Below are 12209 nucleotides of genomic sequence, written 5' to 3' on the forward strand. Positions count from 1 at the left end.
AAATCAATGACTGACTATTTCCTGTTTCATGCAATGTAAGAGCACCTCGTTCAAAATGTTAAACTTTCCTCTTCTGCCCATGTAGAACAGGTCACCAAAGTTTAAACTCCGATTATATCAAGCAGTATCCTTTGGGACTATTTCACTGTACCGGTCAGAGTCCCCTCTAAACAGAACAGATTTCAAGGGTCATGGTTTGCTTTTATTTACAAACATGCGCACTCTTGGCGCATCTCTAGGGGGTGCTAGTCAACTGCCCTCTCATATAAGCACAGGAAACCATTTCTTCACATCAGATAGAGGTACTTATTGTGAATCAAACCTCTGAAGATGGAGGACACCGATTCGCTGTGGCGACCCCTTTAAGGGAAAGCCGAAAGGAAAAGAAGATACTTATTGTGTATCAACTAATGAATACAGGAACTGAGTTTTGGGAAGCTGGTGACTAAAAGCTCCTTTTAATTAGTTACTTTTGATTTACCTCCAAAAGCACAACAAAACGTAGTGCATTTTATTTTATATTTTGCCAGAGATTTTCTTTTCATGTCATGGAAAAGTTCGTTTTTTTTAATTAACAGGAATCTAAATACGCCGATAGTCATCACGCGTAAATATCAGGCAAAAATCACCCAAGTAAACTTAGGATGCCCATTTTCAATTGATATTTTAAGGTACCTGGTGCTTTGTGAAATGTGCCTTTCCCCCTTGTTAAAACGTAACATATACTATTATTTGGAATATAATATTGGTTTGGTCAGTGAAAATTTTATTTCCACTGACCAAACCCAAGCCTGATTACCAGAAGTCCAAAAAAGAAACAATTGAACCTGTCTGACAAAGCAAAATTGGTTAAAATACCTTATCTCAAAAATCTGCAACAAATAGCTGTGCTCCAAACAAATTCTAGAAAAGATGATAAATTAAGCAGTGAGAAATATTTATGTTTATTTAATATTAGTACTCATTCGAACTATTCTCCAAAATAAGCAAAACAGAACAATGGTGAACAGCTAGCCGACAAAAATAACCCCTAGATCACAGTGCAGACTAACCTGGTAGATCTCAAAGGACCTCAGGACAAAATCTAAGGAACTGTAGGCCTGCCTTCATGAGTCAAAAATATAGCTTTCAGATTTGGCGAAAATGGCACCCATGGCTGAGTTCCAAGGTTAAAACAGTTGCGGATCAAATAGAAAAGAAATACTGTACTTACTTTTGAGTCAGGAAAAAAAAGAATGTTTCCCAATACTTTGAGAGAGTATTTCTGAACTGACGAGAAAAGTTTGTCGTAGGTGTGAGTCCCCTTACAGGTAAAAACAAACTTTTAGACAAAAATACTAAAAACTATTAAAAAAAAATACAATATATTGTTTTCTATTGTGATGGTTTGTTAATTCAGGACCTTTCTGTGAACTCTGCTCTTTAGCAGAAAATCCTGAAGGATGATCAAGACTACAATTCTTTAAAAATGCTGTGGCATAATCATCCAAAGGCTGCACAAACCCAAAAACTAGAATGGAAACGATTCTAATGATCTTGGTCAGCTAATCATGATCCTGAACAGGATATAGTAAGGGGTGTATAAACATTTGGATGGATTATTCAATGCGAGTGGTGAATCAGAGTAAACATGCAGTGGTTTTATACACAGAAAGTTGTCAAATGGAAAACCAAAGACAGCTGGTGAGTGTTCCGAGTGCCGGGGTGTTCCAAACGTAACGTGACGTCAGGAATCGTCACCAACTCTAAAACAAGACTTCCTGTATATTCAGTGTGAGTCTTAAAACATAAAATATAGCTATATGTAGTGTAATCTTTGTAAAATACGCTCAGTACAAGTCATTTGAAGCGATTTTACAACTTCTGGACACAACTTGTCCGGAGGCGTCGGTTGTCCTTTAAGGTGAGCCCAGTTGTTCTTAACATATTCAAAATGATTCATGATCTATTGGGTCACTTGCATCCTACCTGTATTATATTTTGTACTTATTCCAAATGATGTGCTTGTATCTGTTGTGAAGCACATTCCGTTGTCACACAGAAATTATATTTCCACAACGCATAAGTATTCCAAAGTTCCATGTTCAATTGTTCTTTAAGAGACTGGCTGTTTGCCAGTGGCCCCGGCATGACACATGGATTTAGCGTACTATCAGACCCCCAATTCCTTTTCCTGTCCCAAAGCGTGTCACATCCCCGCAACAATGATGGTTGATTTGGACTCAGCTTACCCGGGGAAAAATAAGTGCTTAAGCAGCTGTTTGTACTTTGATCCAATTTACTTCCTGAACGTGAGCTTCCTCGTGCACTCTAAACAACCCTGCCAGAGATGCCATTAGATTAAAGACAAGGAAAATAGTTCTCATGATTATTGTCGGTTGTATGCTCCTATTGCCGCATACAGTAGCTCTGGTACAGGGACTAACTACAACAGTCTAGTCTTGGCCAAACTTGGGATCAGGACCCAAAACAAGTTCCAGCTAAGTTTCTATTATTTGGTCACCAGAAAGTAATAGCTTTTTATTGGATATTCATGAGCGCGATGGTCAACCAGTTTTATGCACACTTCAGAAATAACACGTTTGATCAAATTACTTTCCTTATTTATTTATACAATGTAACTGAAACTAATTATGTTAATTATGCTGTATTTTAAAATTACAATGGTTGGAAGTGCACAAGAAGTGATAGTACAACTAAAATGAAGTAGGTTTCTTTAGTTTTCTTCTTTTTTCAAGTGCAACCAGTTACTTTTTTAGAAATAGTAATTAATTGGATTTTTCAGCGTGGCTAAAAGCGAAATGTGACCTGACTTTTACTTCCCAGACCTGGATTTTTCACCGTTGATAAACGTTTTTTTTTTTCTACACTCTGAAATGTAAACGCAAGTGCAGGTCGTGCATGTATTGCCAAGTCAATATCAAGTGGAACTGAGAAACAGAAGAAAAAGTGGTAGAAGACATTGTGAAGTCATTGCTTGATTTGTAAAGGGGGAAACATTGCTCTAGCCGTGTTCGGTGCTGCTTTATTTTGCTGCATCAAATAGCGAAGTTCCTTTGAAGATTGTTACTTATTGCAAAGCTACAATTTGTACAAAGAGTACTGATGCTGTAGATCTCTCATTTTGGGGAAATGTAGCTGCATGTTTCAAACTATAATGATCTACATGCTAAAGAAGGTATCTTCAGTCTTTTTATTTTTTGTCTCATTTGCAGAAACGTGTCCTTTGCATTTAAGTCATCCCTAAAAAAACACTGTAAGGAAGTGGAAAACCAGATCTCATGGTAGGACACATCAGACAAAGATACTGAAATCAACTCCAGTTGAGTTATCAGGAGGGACTGTGTGAAGTTCCAAATCCCAAATTACTGCCTGGTCAATCACAAGACCTTGTCAAATATGCATGATGAAAAAATAAATACATACATCTTGAACTTCATTTTTACTTCTTCATTGAAGCAGTACACCTACACACTATGACATTTTGTAATTGCGAAATGTATTTACAGTCAGGTCAGACAGTGCACAGATAAAATATTGCAGTTGCACAAGAAACCATGGTGGCAGTGGTAGAATCAAAGCAAATCATTTTGATAAATGGCTTAGGGTAAGGAAAAAAAGTAAATCCTAAAATACAAAATAAAATCACCATCTCTTTAGGATATTTAACAAGCGCACACATCTGCAATTTACATTCTAAAAAGCTCCTCCAGATGTCATTTTAAACATTCATTACCAATTTATTGATGTATGAAGGCAACATTTGGGGAACTTAAATGAGCCTGTATTTAATATATGGGCAAAGAGGGGAATTCCTTTTAGAGCATGTTCTGAGACTCAGCTGACAATGTATACCGTATTTTCCGGTGTATGAAGCACACTCAAAATCATTCATTTTCTTCCAAATTGGACCCTTATACGCAGGTGCACCTAATATGTGAAGTAATATTGACCAACAACGGGTCTCGCAACTATTGTCAGCAGCCATCGACTAAATTTGCCCCTGTAGAAGGAGTGCGTAATCCCAGCCTCTACTGTAGCGCCTTATGTGGTATGCCTTATATTTGGAAAACATAATAATAATATACAGTAAAGTCTCGTTATATCGATATCGGTTATATCGATAGTACTGCTTATTACGATACTATTTCTATAAACGCAAGGAGAAAATTTACATGCCGCAGGATCGGATATATCGATAGTCCGGTTATATCGATATTTTTTCTCCCGAGAATATCGATATAACGAGACTTTACTGTATTATATTTGGAAAACATTTTTCATTAATTTAAGGTGTGCCTTATAGTCCTGGGCGCCTTATATAGGAAAAAGTTTGATAATGCGTCATTCATGAGGTGTGTGCCTTATCCTCCTCATACACCGGAAAATACAGTACTTCCGGCATGTACATGTATGCGTCGGCAAAAGGCTTCACACTCAATGTTACCTTGCCTTTGAAATTAAAATGGAGGAACCATATGGTGAATATAACATTATTGTGTACTTGACTTATTCCCAAGGACGACGTGGCTAAAAAAGATGATCAGTGAGAGGAAATTGATAGAGGTGATTTAATAAACATCCTCAAAATGATCCCCGTGACCTGGCAGGAAGTGCAACAGTCGCTCGCACTTCAGCTAGGATGAAGAATCAAGTGCGATTATTCATTTGAGTGACTGGGGTAGTTGAGTTTGATGGATCATCTTTAAAAGCATCATTGCTAATCTTCGGCTCTTCTTTTTTAGGTTATTCACAGATCAGTGAGTTTTCCTAATCCTGGACCCGACTGCCGCTGCCGTCTGTGTACATGGTATTCATCACGTGCTGACAGGTGGAGTCCTTCAGACGACAAATAACCTTCAGCGTGAGGAGGCATGCAAGCAGTAGGTGTGCAGTTATTTTGGATACATTGGACAGCGGAGTGGAGAAAGCTGCACAGGAGATGTATGGTGTCCTTGTTTGGTGCGCCGAGATGGACCCCTTTCCGTTTCCTGGCATAATCATTCTGAGCCTCAGCCATGCCTTCGACAACTCAATCAGACAGCTCTCTACCTGTAAAGTGGCTAGGCTGATTTGATTGCCATTTTTATTGGATCACGCGGCCATAAATCAAACCAATGGGGACGGGTCTACAGACGTGACCACTCGTCATTCGCCAGCAGCCTTGGAAACATTGTTTCGGAGGCCGCGTGGCTGTCATCAGAGGTAAATCAGGGCTCGGAAGTTTCTTCCCTCTAATACAGTTAAATCATTTTGAAAATGGATGTCACAGCGACCAAGTGTTTTCACCTACCCCTTCAATAGAGTCCCATCAAGTGGTGACAATGTCAGCAATTTTAGGGACTCTATCTCAGGGGGAAAAATAATCTTTTCGTGGTCTGCTTTCGGTGATAAGAGTATTTCCGACTTTCTAGTTTCAAGTTTGTTAATAGGAGCGGGAATTGTAGAGTGAACCACAATCTAATATGACAAGAATTTGTCAAAATTAACACATTTTGTGTATTTATGAGCCAATTTTGCAATATTTCACAGAATGTATATTGTGTAAAAGAAAAAGGGGCTAAACATATAAAACGCTTCCTGTATGTATCATAGTTATAATATCCAGAATTTAATATATTATAAAACAGATAACTGTTTCCCATCACAGAATACCAAATAATGTCACCTCTTTCACATATTAAAAATAGTGTTATGTGTCAGATTACACATAATGAAAGTCGGACAAAATGGTTGCCTTTTATCTCAAAAGAAATATGGCCTTCATCCATGCCGGTAAACTGTTTTTTACACTCCCATTGAAAGTTGGATTTCATTGTTCATCATCGCTTAGCACTGTCTGCTCAGCGTTTGATTCAGTGTGAAAGTGAAGTCTATCATGTCCGCCAGCGCTTACCGCGGCAACATATTCTATTAAAACGCAGGTAGCTCATTTCCTCTCCCTGCATGAGTGAGCGGGACTGTGAACGAAGGTGATGTAAAATTAATTCCGACCTCTGAAATTTTGATCACGCCAGGGCTATTTTAAGTTTCTGGCGGTGACAAGTAATAGGGGGTTGTTGCTCCCTTCCCTCATTCCCAGGGGGCCACTTGGAATCATTGTGATTCAGTATAAATATCACTTGATCTGTAAAAGAAAATTGGACATAAGAAAAGCCATAAATGTAAGGAAACACTCTGAAGACAAAGATACAAGAGGGCAAGATATGCATACGGCAGTAAACACGTAAACAAGACGGCCGTTAGGAGCGCGGATGATTTGAATCAACAAGGGTGAACAGATATGGATACTCGGCGCATTAGTGTTAATAGGAATAGATTATGGAGGGATTTGGCGGAGTGACCTTCAGTGCACTAATTGAAATAGTATTCCGAGTCAGCAGTGCAGTAATCAACTTAAACACAGAATCATAAATCACGGTGAGTAGCGCTGTCACAACGCGGCCATTAGCTTTGTGTTTTTTCCCGCCGGCAACCTCACGAAAATATTTGCCACGCCGCTCCGTAGGTTAATAGGAACAGAAATGGCATTTAGACTCTATTTGGATCAAGCGCACTGCGGGGTTGAAAGTTTGCTAATTTGCAGGTAATGTGAATTGATGTAGTGAACGGGCTGGAAGACGGGTTCAGCGGCGGCGGACGGCAGCATGCGAGATAAAAGCGACATCATCACGCCGCTTCATGACAGGCTGTCTTTGCAAGGTTGACTAAGAGGTCCACTAGTGACCAGATCTGTTATCAAGAAGGAATTAATCTTACAGGCTTTCAATGACCTTTGCTTTTTCTTATTAATTATAGCTGACAAAAGTGCAATAAATTGTGTTTACTTAGGGCTCTTGCTCTTTCTGACTGAGGGTATCTTTTAGCTTCAGCAAGTTAACTTTAAGACTTTAAAGGCCATTTTTAAGGCCACTTTGATTAAATTTAAGACCTGATGTGAACAAAATGTGAGATTAACAAATCGTCAACCAGCCCGAAAGCAAGCAACTCTCCAGTTTTTCCTCTTATTGATAGTTCATTTCTATCTCGCTTCGCAAACATGCTCGGATACCCGTCATAAAATAGATGTACATTGTACAATATGGCGTTCAGACAACTTGAAGGTTTGAAATTTGAAATAAGTAGGTGAAATGCAATTTTGGAAGATTGGATCAGGCCACGGAGATCACCATGTGTGCTTTAATATACACTAATTGCAGTTTCTTTTAAAAATACAACAAACGCAAGTGTACTCTCTCATGCAGATTTAGATAGTCAGCAAAACTCATCTTCTACACCACAACCCTGAAAACTTTACTCTTAGTTGGCGATCTATCAGTTTTACTTCCTAGTTCTGCTTTGATGACGTAACGTTCAATTGTTATCAACGCTGCTGTTTGTGTAACTTAAATGCAATATTTGAACTTAAGTGAACTTTAAGCTGCAGATGTGAATAGCATGCATCAAACCTTCTGAATAATTGAAGAAATCAGTTATCAATGTGCATTTTTTTTCTTTTAATTATCACTCGAGCACACACAAGTTCAGGTTTTGGCATAGGTACATGGCATCCACCAGCGGTTATCACCAGGTCATTTAATCATGGTAAGCAGTCTTTGCAAGTTCTTTGGTCGAGTCAAAGATGTTACATTTAAATTTTTATGTCCCGTATAGTATCTGCAGTCTGTTTTATAATTGCTTTGTTTGAAAGTGTTACAGCCCTGAAAATATATGCTTTTCCTTGCTAATTAATGTAAAGATATGAGTTTACTTGTATACAAATATCTGGGTCACTTCAGTGTCAATCACATATTAAATTAAGGACATTTTTAATTTGGCTTTTTCTGAACAGGTTGCTGCATGAAAGATGTTCTGCATCCCTGCCAAATTATACAATGTGGTGCACTGACTTTTTTTCCACCTTGGCTTGGTGGCCAGTTGTCACCTTCAAGTGATGGTTGGGGTCCAGCCACCGAATTACTTTCCCTAAAACACTGTCACTTATTTAGGTTTAGATATTGTTGAGTGATGAAAAGCAACTATTGAGCAATATCACTAGGCAGATTGATGTTCCATACTGACTTATTCAATTACTATTACAGTTTTTCGTTTCCAAGTTGAGGCAGATGTCTTATTTTAATTAAAGATCAAATATAATTGATGACTGAAATCATAAAGTCGTTACTATAAAGAGGCTGAGATCAGAGAAGATTACACCATGTATGTAATCACTCGATTATGAACATAATTCTCAATTATTTTGGTAAATAATTGGCTGTCAATTAATACATTGCAATCGATTTTTACAGCTATCTTTTTCAACATTGCATGTATAGTTTATCAAAGTTGAACGACGGCAAATTCACCCCATGTACAAATAAACCTAGTGGGAGATTTTGTTTTGAAAGGCAACCCAATAAAAAAATAAACAACTATGACAGAACAGACTGTGATTGAACTTGTTTGTTCAATATAAATAAATAAATAAATAAATACATAACATCAGAAGCAACCGAGTCAATGAACAAGTGTATTTTTTAACAGCAAGAGACACCTTGAATCAGAACACTCACACTTATATTTAACAATTTGTAAAAGACTCTCCGCTGTGCTGCTTGTTCATAACGCAGCTCTTGATTAGCACTAATGCGCTTGATACACGTTTATTTACTCATCCTCACTTAAATGTCATTTCAACTATCGCCACTGAGTGGATTGTGGCCACATCTATATCAATATCAACAACTGCCCTGCTGGTAAATAGCTTTTTAATTGCAGCTAAAGAGTTGGAATTGGATACTAAACAGTCTGGTAGCGACGATGAGATGTCTTTCACACAACAATACATGGCAAATTTGTCACAAAAGCTGATAGGAAGGCCGATCCCGCGCGCTTGCACGGCATTAATGAAATCGTAGGTATAATTAAAAGCGCTTTAAACAAAGCTTTTCCTCTAAATGTTGCTCAGGTATGACAATAATTTTTGATCAGCCAAGCCTGCAAGACAAATAATTAGAAATGCCACAACGGCCTGATGAGTGATGTCAGCATCGAGGAGTGACCTTCCCCTGCTAATTAATTTTCATTCCCATGGAAAAAAAGAAGGGCTCCGTTGTTGCACATTATTAATTGAGTTCATGAAAAGATGCACCTGATTAATTTTTGTTGATAATACGTGTCATTCTGGAGACCGTCAGTAATCATTTGAGTTGTTTTCATTGTCTTTGTTTTTCAGAGAGTTTATCGAAGTACGCTTTGGTGGAGATTAATTGATCCAAAGACAACAGGACCTCAATTAGCAAACTGTAATCATCTATATCTTATTTTTAGATCTTGTTTCATCTCATATTATTGCAACAGATATGCAGGGATATAAAGCAAGGACACATTTATTTAAAAAAAATATATATATAACCCAATTTTTCATCTTGGTGTTCAACATTCGTTGAACATAAAAACAATTTAAAACATATGTTAAAAAAATATGGAAAAGAAATAATGTAGCAGTACAGGTTTCATGTAAATATTATTATTAAATAGTATGTAAATAGTATTATTAAATGGTAGTAGGAGTTTTAGTTTACAAATAAGAAACAACATAACATACATCAAGTATTATAGTGTACATTAATTGAAATGGATGATTAATTGCTGTGATTGGCACGCCACTAGCTGAGGGTGTCCCCCGCTGACTACATGAAGACGGCTGGGATAGGCTCCGGCGTGCCCACGTAAAGATAAGTGGCTCGAATAATGGTTGGATGATTAATTAGGGGACACCGTCTATCGGAGTAGAGGCGACTAAACAGTTGTAAAGTTGGGCATGTGGTCATTTTACAATTCTGTGTATTTTTTTTTTCACTTAAAAAAAGCCCTTCATGGAGCAGTTTTCACCATTGTATTGTTGTGAACGAAAACATGCTACAAAAGTCTGTTGTTGTATGATAAGCACCAAAACATGGAGAGATGTATCACAAATACCAATCCGTTTGGAATTAATAATACACAAAGCCTTTTTTGTTCATTGAAATGCATCATTCGCTTCAGGGTAATCTGTGCAATGCAAGACACCACTAAGCTGCCATGACTGTAGGGTTTAATGGCCACTCTCCTGGTGATGTTGCATTGTTCTTGACAGCGGCAAATGATGTGAATAGCTGGTGCTCATCATTATTGTGAAACTATTAAAAACATTTGTAATTACGCTGGGCAAATTGTGGATTTGTTTTCTTCCCTTCCCCTCTTCGAGCGGTATTTGATATGCTCAGCACAACGAAGCGATGAATGAGGACTAATAAACAGGTCTCCTGATTCCATGTTTAATTGGACAATAATTATATCTCTTCCATAGAGATGCCCCCAAAGCTAAACTCCTTGGTTTCAAATGGGACACAAAAAAAGGCTTTAATGAATACTCCTGTGACTTAGCGCCATCTCTCACAAAGGGGGAGGCACATCATGTGTTTTTATCTAAAACATAGTTTCCAGTAATTGTTGGGCTGATGTACGAGATCAATGCAGCTTCCCTTGGAAATAATTAACGCAAAGGTTGAATTTAGGTTACACTCAGTGTAATGGATTGCTGTTCATCTGATAAATTTGATGTGACAATGAGTTTAAAAGAACAATTGGCAGTTCTGTGAACTAAAATTTGTGAATAGTAGACTTGGCTGCCTGCAGTCCTGACCTGTGCCCCTTTGAAAATGTGTGTTGACCACAAAAGGTGGTGTCTGTGATTTACGCACATTCAGTTTAACTATGCATCCCAACATCATGCATTAAACGCTTGGTGACCAGGGGCATGTACCATGTTGTTCTCACATGTCTTTCAAATGCGGATTGGACCATACCTTGCCGGTAAAACCTTCGATTTTCTGCCACAGTCGGATTCGGAATCTGATTTCATTTTTTGAACCTTCACTCAATCATCTTTACCGTTTGATTGCTATAAGCGATCACTTGATTGCTATTAGCAATCACTTGGTGCAACATCCTACCTGGCTCCAACCGCCCGTTCAATTCCTCTACCAGTTGAACGATGGCTCCTCTATCCTGCGACAGAGCCACTCAGCTCGAGCCTTCCACCGTTGATTCACCACCACCCGGACATCGACCCATGGAAGAACGGCTCAAATATTCAGCGGTCCCAATGGACAAGCCCCCCGCCCTCGCCCACCGTGGATCTCGTCGGAGATTCCCCCTCGATGACTCGAAGGATTTCACCTCCCTTTGGTCAGCTCGCCGCCGGCCTCACTAATACAACCGCTGATCTGTGGATCATAGCGCATTGGCCACCCTTGCTAGGTTGTCTAATTCTCAAAACTGCGACACCACAAAGGACGACAGCGGGGCCCGCTGTCATCTTTGGGCTATTAAACATCTGCTCGCTTACTGGGAAGGGGGAACTAATCCAGGACACCCTAAAAGACCGTAAGCTTGACGTTCTTTGCCTAAATGAAAAGTGGCAAACTCCTGGTGACTTTTCGCAGCTAAATGACTCTACTCCTCCGGGATTTGTGTATACAGTGATACCGCGGTTCTCGACCATAATTCGTTCCAGGACCCTGTTCGAAAAGCGATTTGTTCGAACACCGAAACCATCTCTTTGCTCCTGTCACTTGCGAGTTGACAGCGAGGGGGTGGGGCTGCCTCTCCCGGCCACCCTCCACCTGCTGTCAATTCTCTAATCACGGACACGGGGCATTTATACGGTTCGCGATCACCTTGCCAACGCTGGATGATTGACTCACCTCGCCACCGTACATGGACTTTTCCTTCGAAGCGCGAGTGTATCCGGTCCGAGGTATTTTCCCTGCGTCCCGTAAATTTACGTCATCTTCCGGGATTGCGTAATTTTGCCATCTCTCCTTCCATTCATTTCAGCCAGTATTCACTCCTCGCTATCAACGGGAATCGTTGTTATCCCTCTCAAAACACCAATTCTTAAAAAGCGTGGATCTGATCTCAATGACTTCAAAAACCTTAGCCCCATTTCTCACCTTGCTTTTATTTCCAAAATCCTTGAAAAGGGTGTGCACTCCCAGCTACACTCTCACCTCTCCCAGAATGATCTCTACGAACCATTCCAATCTGGTTTCCGCCTACCACAGTACAGAATCAGCTCTCTTAAATGTCACAAACGATCTTCTTTTGGCAGCTCACGCCGGTTTACTCGCCATCCTCGTCCTTCTTGACCTTACTGCAGCTTTTGACACCATTTCTCATCCCAA

At 39.3% G+C, this 12209-nt stretch overlaps 1 long non-coding RNA gene across 1 annotated transcript; it reads left to right on the forward strand.

The window, feature by feature from the left end:
* Positions 1-1640: 1640 nt before the first annotated feature.
* Positions 1641-10401, forward strand: LOC148894691 (uncharacterized). The gene is made up of 3 exons (XR_016115836.1): positions 1641-1903; positions 3216-3284; positions 4746-10401. It is a non-coding gene; the product is annotated as an uncharacterized LOC148894691 (long non-coding RNA).
* The last annotated feature ends 1808 nt before the right edge of the window (positions 10402-12209 follow it).

The sequence above is a fragment of the Hippocampus bargibanti genome, linkage group LG08 (assembly GCF_051943395.1).
Source record: "Hippocampus bargibanti isolate YZ-2025 linkage group LG08, ASM5194339v1, whole genome shotgun sequence".
NCBI classification, from domain to species: Eukaryota; Metazoa; Chordata; class Actinopteri; order Syngnathiformes; family Syngnathidae; genus Hippocampus; species Hippocampus bargibanti.